We start from the raw sequence: 8443 nt of genomic DNA, 5'->3' as shown, positions 1-8443 counted from the left end.
CTGGCCTAAGGAATGGAGCAGATGTTGAACCACTGGCACTGGGTAAGGGTTGGCTTGCAACCCTTTATTAATGGTGCATTTAAAATCCCCGCAAATTCTAATACTACCATCCTGCTTAATAGGTATTACTATGGGGGTCTCCCAGGGGAAGTGGTCTACTGCTTTGAGCACTCCTTGTGCTATTAATTTATCTAGCTCTAAATCTACCTTGGGCCAAAGAGCAAAAGGCACTCTCCTGGGTTTTAGATGTATTGGTGCCACCTGGGGGTCCAAGTTGAAAGAAATGGGGGTCCCATTATATTTACCAAGCCTGTTGTCAAATACGTCCGTGAACTTGCTGGCCAGCGCGGCGAAGGAATTTAGAACAACGGAGTGGGTGCCGGAGACATTGAACTCCAATGCGGAGAACCAGTCAAGCCCCAGGAGGCTGGGCAGATGGCCATCTACAATGATGAGGGAAGAGACCTTAGGAAGTTATTGCTGGCTATGGTGAATGTGCCGCAAGCCACAATGGGTATTGGCTGCCCTTGATAGTCTCTGAGGCAAAGTGGGCACTGTCTGAGGTGAGCTTTGGTCAGGCTGGGCACTATCCATTTGATAGTAGCCTGAGAGAACAGAGATTTGGAAGAGCCAGTGTCCACTTCCATCTTGCAGGGCTCTCCCTCTATGCGCACAGTTAGGTATATCTTATGGGTAGGCTTGGTCAGGGAAGCATGGCTGATAGCCCATTCAGGTTGCTGCTGGTCACCTGCGATGGCAAAGCAGTCTTCGCAGTATTTGGGAAGTCTTTTTACGAATTGTTTAGACAAGGTGCACTCCGGAGGTGGGTCAGAGATTGGCATGGCTGCTCTGCAGACCTTGGCTAAATGTCCTTTCGTGTTACACCGACGGCATATTTTGGCTTTGAACCTGCAGACTGACCTTGCATGGATTCCACCACAACTCAGGCAGCCCGCCTGAGGTAAAAAAATCAGCCTGAGTCCGTTTTTTTCTGGTGGCCAGTTTGAAGCGGCTAATCTCTTCTTCCTTGTCAGAGAAGTCTTCTTCGTCATCTTCTTCATGATGGACAGCATGGCCCCTGCTGGCATGGGTGGCCAGTGGCAGAAATCTCTGAATTTCTGTGATGGATTTGTCCGACATTTCATATGCCATGGCTTCATCCACGGCTGCCTGAAGGCTCAGCTCTTTTCGTGCCAGCAAGCATCGCTGAAGTCTGAGGTCTTTGATACCACAGACGAGCTGTTCTAACAGGGCATCGTCCAGTACAGGAAAGTCACAGTGCAGGGCCGCAATTCTGAGGGAAGCCCTGTAGTCGCTCACAGATTCCCCTTCTCTCTGGGTTCTCTGCCTAAAAGCATAACGTCTGGCTACGCGCGAGGGAGTTGGAGAGTAATGACTTTTAGGTTTCTCCAAAAGAGTCTCCCAAGGCATTGAATGGACGGATTAAGGGGCTGCTAAAGCCCTAGCTGTTCCAAACATCTCGTGGCCACATATGCTGAGGAAATATCCTATTTTACAGCCACTGGACAAACCGGTGAAGTCTTTACCTCCAGGAAGCACTCGAACCACTCGAGGTAGGTGTCCCATGTTTCATTGGCTGGGCTGAATGCCGTGAATGCCAGTAGACTAGCCATCCTTAGAAGGACGGAACTGAGGAATTAGCCTTGGAGCGACATCTCGTCACCTGTGACTTGAGGCAGCTCTTATTAGTGACTGCGCTTTTCCTTTACCTCAGTCCTAATCCCACCCTTGTTGCCAGTGTTCTGTAGGGAGAACGAGGCAGGCAGGAACTGAGGCAAGGCAGGTTGAAGCTAACACAACATTTATTAACAGTTTAACAAGGCAAAATGTAAGGCAAACCTCAGCCCTTTTTATACCAGAGCTGTCAGATGCTGAACCAATAGAATGGCTGCATTCTCCTGCATCTTAACGAATCAGGAGCTGGCAATGATAGTCAATGGCATCATAGCCTTGAGGACTTAACAGTGTCCCAAACAAAATGTTAAATTTGGCCTGCTTTTGGCTTCTTAGACAGACAACTTTTATTCCTACTATTCTAAGATTGAGAGGCCTTGTCAAGAACAAATACAGCATATGCTGAAATGAAGGATATGTTTAAAATAAAAATATCCTGATAAATAGTACTAGTTTCTGAAAAAAGAGTATTTATACAGAAAGCAGTGGAAAAGTGAAAAAAATCATCAAATGGTGTTGGAAAGAGACTTTACAGTAGTCCACTTCAGAAGCTGACTCCATTGTGTTTCACAGAAAGTCATTCCAAGTTAAATGGTTAAAGAATTATAGTTGGATGGTATTACAGTAATTAAAACGTAACTTCCAAAACTTAATTTTAGTTATAATATAATCCACATGCACAATTACTCAGAAGTGAGTTTTACTACATCCCAATCAGTTTACACACAGATCACTTATTTATTGTTTAATACACACACACACACACACACATATGTGTGTGTGTGTGTGTGTGTGTGTGTGTTTGTGTTACAACCCCTGGTATGACCTAATATGGGAGGGAGCTCACTCCTCCCTCTTTCTGTCCTTTCGGCTCATCACAGAAAACCATCCAGGCAGAAACCCATATTTTTATTTTTAATGTTGCCTTTTTATATTTGTGTTGTATTTGTGCTGATAAAATAAAGGGAGACTAGTATAGATCCATTTCGAGCTATTTAGCTCTCATCAGCTAGCCATACCCTTACTGGGATTCGAACCTGGGCTAAATAGCTCGAAATGGATCTATACTAGTCTCCCTTTATTTTATCAGCACAAATACAACACAAATATAAAAAGGCAACATTAAAAATAAAAATATGGGTTTCTGCCTGGATGGTTTTCTGTGATGAGCCGAAAGGACAGAAAGAGGGAGGAGTGAGCTCCCTCCCATATTAGGTCATACCAGGGGTTGTAACACAAACACATACTTATTTCCCTGGCTCAGCTGATAAAGGAGGAGAAGCCTGTGGCATAGTGGTTAAGACTCTTGCCTAGTGTATAATACAGCCCAGGTTCGAATCCCAGTAAGGGTATGGCTAGCTGATGAGAGCTAAATAGCTCGAAATGGATCTATACTAGTCTCCCTTTATTTTATCAGCACAAATACAACACACACACACACACACACACACACACACACATATATATATATATATTTGTTTTCGTAGATTTTCACGGGTGTAGGTATGCTGGTTTTGTTGTATTCGGGTCTTTTCCCGTGTAAGGTTGAGATTGTCTTTGCAATGTTTCGGCAGGATCTCACCTGCCATCTTCAAGCGTGGGCTATATATGACTCTGGGTGGTTTACAAAAAATTTTAAATCCACCATATAATAAGACCTATTTAAGAAATTCCCCTATCCACATGGCAGCAATAACACAATAAAATCAACCAGTTGGAGGCTCTCCCTCTCCATTCATGGTTCCTAGACCCAGTGACAAAACCGTGTTTTTAGAACCTTTCAGAAAAGCAACAGGATGGGAGCCAACTGTTAGGGATGTAACCCTAGGCTTGGCTTGACAATGTATATAAGCTATAATTGTTACAAATGTTACTGTTACTTTAAATGTTAGAGAAATGTAATTGGCTTGTTACCTCAAGCAGCCATAAGAGGCTGTTAGCTCTCTGTTTTGTTAGAAGCTGGTTGGTGTCTTTTGAGGTATTGTGGTTTGCTACTGTTTAGCTATACTTTGTGTGTTAGACTGACTATTTTGATAACTGAATTACTGAACCGTGTATGACTTGGACTGTTAACCGGACTCTGAATACCTCTATATTTCTACATAGTAAACTACTATATTTTTATACTATTCAGTGTCTCTGTATGCTGGTTTGTGCATGTTATTCCATATCACTCTCATTACGCTTCTCTGCATACTCGCTCTTCTAATGGGGAGCTTAAATACTTAACACCAACCATACCTCAGAAGGAATGATGTTCCATAAAGGAGCCATCATCAAGAAGGCTATTTTTGTGGTCTCACCAAGTGTCAATCCCTAACCGATACAATTGGGAATATGCCCTGCCCCCCCATCTTAGTGGATTGGATGGATGTAATTGGGAAGAGGCAGTCCTTCAAATAACCTGGCTCTAAGCTATGTAACCAGCACCAGGAATTGTGTCCAGAAGCAAATTGGCAGCCAATGTAGTTCCCACAGAAGAGGTGACACATACGCAAGTCTAGGCTTGCACAAAACTGTTCTGAACTAACTGAAGCTTCTGAATACTCTTCAAGGGCAGCCCCATGTAAAGTGCATGATAAGAGTTCAGACACATGGTGACCAGGGTGACTGTGAGAAGTAACTAACATTGTTGCCACTGTTGCCCATGATAAAGGGAAAGTAAGAGCAGCAGGAATATAAAGAGGTAGATGTCCAAAAATTTTGGCTAGGCAGTCAAGTCCTTTTATTTCAGTTATCTAGTTAATATATGTATTTAAAAATAAGGATAAATTAGTGCTAATTTTGCAACAATCATTTTTGGGAGTTCTTCATTCGGAATAGTAGCCACCAATCAGTACAAAATTAATGAATCTGCTGAATTGAAGAGTCGACAGACTTGCGTTGTGGCTGTCCAGACAGGTTTGTTTTTCTGCTTGAGCGTGGGAGTAATGTGTTTGCAACACAGAGTCTGCATCCTCAAGAGCTGCAGCATGTACTTTTCAAAAAAACACAATACAGTTTTTATTTCATCTTCCCATTTTCTTTGGCCAAGTGATTTTGCAGGAAAGACCAAGTAATTTTAAAAAATGTTTCTTTAAACATGTTCAAGGGAGGAGAAATTGTGAATGTTACTCTATCCTACTAAATGGCTCAGCTTAAAGCATTTCCAAAGGTGACTTTTTCCCCCCAAAGGGACAAAATTCCTATGATGCTGCTACAGACACTGTACATGAAAGTTGAAAGAATGCGTTCTTCATATCTAAAAGAGAAATACTGCCACCCCAGCTGCTTAAAGATTTTCAAACTTCAAAATTTTATGGACTGGGGTACCTGCCAGTTAAAAATAATTGCCAGAAAATGGCAAATATAACATTTTTTCTGGTAGAACAACTAGCTCTATGTGAGAGAGCTGGTTTGATGTAGTGGTTAGGGTAGAAAGCAGGGCACTGTGAGTCCTAGTCCTGCCTTAGGAACAAAAACAGCTGGGTAACCTTGGGCCAGTCATTTTCTTTAAGCCCTAGGAAGGAGGCAATGGTTTCTAAAAAAAATATTGCCAAAAAAACCCACAAGGACTTGTCTAAGCAGTCACGAGGAGTCAAGATTAATTTGAAGGCCGCCCCCTCCCCAAAAAGCTGCATTGAGTGATTTCCCCCCCCCCACAGAACACCTTCAAGTTCTCAGTTTAAAAGACTCTTAGAACACCCAAACAATATTCAGCTACTGCTGAACTGATAGAGCCTATTCCGATTACTGTTATATTGTTCCAAAAATGATTGGATGACTAAAATATTTTTTATGTTACTTGCAGGGATCCTACTTAGGCACTCAAAGCCTATATGTCCCATTCTCTGCAAACCTGCCTAGGAGCCCATCCTCGTGCTTCCCGAACTGCAGCATAAAGATATTCACTAACTGTATATAGAGGACCATCAGATCATTTTCAACTGTGGAAGAAGTTTATACTTGTACTTACTTGTTCTAGTTTCAAAATAAGTAGTCTTCTTCCAATACAAGTCTTGCTGGGTGAACGATCTGCTGTGCTTCATTAACTATTTGGGCAATGACACAGTGAGCGACTGGGATATATATGCCCAGTTGCCTGGGTAATTTTCATCAAACATTATGCGCTCTCCTTGCAAACATGGATTTACTGGTCTTCTAGACAAGAACTAGCCTTCTTTTTAAACACAATTAACAGTTTTTTGAATGTGTTAAATTGATCTTTTAAAAAGGTCTGGTACTGGGATAATTAAACAGGAAAGAGATTTTCATAGTCTAGCCTCCATTTCTGCACTGCAAGTTTTCTGCCATTTCTGCTGATAAGTATGTTTTCTTGATTATATTTTCTACTGGTTTTATGACACTGGGGAAATATCATGTTGCCTATTACAGATGTCCCTTTGCCCCCCTTATTGGTTTGAGGATATTCAGAATCTTTGATGAAACTGACAGGCAATGCTGGATGAAATGGGCCACCAGAGGAATCCATCAGTTGGTTTTTTGCATTAAAACTGTAAAAAGTTACCAGTTTTATCACTGGGGCAAAGTAGAACTTAACTGTGGGAACAGCACAAGTTGTACCAGGGATGGAAGAAATTCATGATAATGTGGGCATCAGATGTGCCAGGTACAGGTTAAAATGCAGCTGTAAATCCCCACCAGACAAGAGAATATTGTAGAAAATACAATTTGATTTTAAATTTAATTACTGAAAGAGGAGGGATTTGTCTGATCTTTCTGACACTATCCAAACTCATGTATGGTTCCTTTTGCCTGAATTTATAGTGAATCACTGCAGGTTCCATGTATTGTTCTGTACAGAAAGTACCTTTGTACAAGTACCTTGAATTCTTTATGTCATCATTCAAGACTACTTCTGATTTAGGACAACTTCACATCTGATAAATTGTTCTTGTACTCTGCCTAATACACTTGCAAAGAAGCCTTCTGAATTGTCACAGGACTGGGCCTTAATACCATAAATCAGTGATACCGGCAGCTGATTAATTCAAGGCTGGTGTTTCTTAGCCTGAAAAAAGTTAGCTTTAAAAGTGAACATTATGGAACACTTGTTTTCTGATAATACATTATATATCTTTTCCAATATGCTTGTTATTTTATTGGTTCATAATGTTGGTGCCCATTGTGAAGTCTTTAAAATGTATGGAACTTTTATGTTGACTTTGGAAATTACTTTTCACATTTTGATTATGTGCCACCAAATTGTTATTGACTTTAAAAAACCACATAAGTTTTCCAGGATGATCTACCCACAATCTGGCTTTAGATCTTCCAATAATGCACCCTTCACTTCTGTACATGAATCTATCCACCTTGCTGTTAATTGTCCTCTTCTCTTCCCTCCATTTCCCCCAACTTTTGGGACTTAAGAGAGTTGATTTTTCACATTATGCGTCCAAGATATAATATTTGAGGTTGTCATTTGTACCTCAAATGAGAACTCTGGATTGATTTGTTGTATGATCCAATTTTTGTTTCGTTGTAGTGTTCTGAATAGCCTTTTCCAACACCAAATCTCAAAAGCTTCTGCTGCTGTTCTTCTGCTCTTTTTATCCTGCTTCCTTGAAGTCCATAGAAAGTCATAGGAAAAACAACTGCCTACACAATTACGATTTTTGTAGATATAGATATATCATAGCATCAGAATACATTTTCCCAGACCTTCGTTGCTATCCTACTAAGTATTAGTCTACTGTTCCTTTAATGTTGAAAGTTAATTCTAAAAGACAGAATCAATCCACAATTTATCAATCTTAAGATTGGTTGTTGTAACTGAGGGATCCCCAATCTTTTTGGTTCTGGGGACTGGCAATAGCGGCTTTAGCGAAGGGGAGGAAGGGTTTCACACACGCAACTTAAATCCTATGCAAGTACAAATGAAGCTTCACACACTGACTCACTGTTTCAATGGCCCAGTGCTGTGGGCCAGTAGTGGGCCATGGCCCCAGAGTTGGGAACTCCTGCTGTAACTTGTCATTAGTTTGTTGTTCATTATATTTAATGGTAGTCCCTTCTTTTTTACAATGGTTCTTGACTTTCCTTACTAAAGCTTGTATTTACATTTTCCATTATCAGAATAGTGCAATCAACACAGCACAGGTTATTGATGTTTCTTTAGAGAAAGAAAACATGAATTGTTTCTTTTTAAATCCAAGTGCATCTTCTTCAAATCTAGCCACCCTCAATATATATTCAGCATATAGACTAAATAAATAAGAAGAGATTACACAGCCTTTTTCCAATTCTTTGCTATTTCTTTTTCTACACCAGGAGTGTCAAACTGATGGCACATGGGCCGGATACATCACACGCAGGCCACCCCACTTCAGTTCAGCGAAGGGAAAGAATGTTGCAAAACATCATGTGACAGCAATATGACACCTTAAGTTTGACACCCAGGGTCTAGACAACAGCTTCTAGTCCTGTATATACAGTAGGTTTTGCTTGAGAATGGTGAGATGTTCTGGGATTCCCATTTTCCTAAGCTTGACATGGTTGACACATTCAAAGGCCTTTATACTCAGTGAAGCACATACTAGATTTATTGGGGTATTCTAGTTTCAGTGTCTTTTAAAAATTATAATAATTGAAATGCAAATTAGAAAAAAATATTTTTCAAATACTGGCTATTTTTCACTGCAAATTAATACATGTGTGCATGGATATAAAACTAGTATACATTTATTTTTAAAGAAATAAGCATGGGCTCAGTGTCTATGACAATGTTTTCCTGACTACATATATG

This window comes from Natrix helvetica, assembly GCF_964273705.1.
Source record: "Natrix helvetica genome assembly, chromosome: 4".
Lineage (NCBI taxonomy): Eukaryota > Metazoa > Chordata > Lepidosauria > Squamata > Natricidae > Natrix > Natrix helvetica.
The sequence above is the reverse complement of the archived record's forward strand: the minus strand, read 5'-3'. Positions refer to the sequence as shown.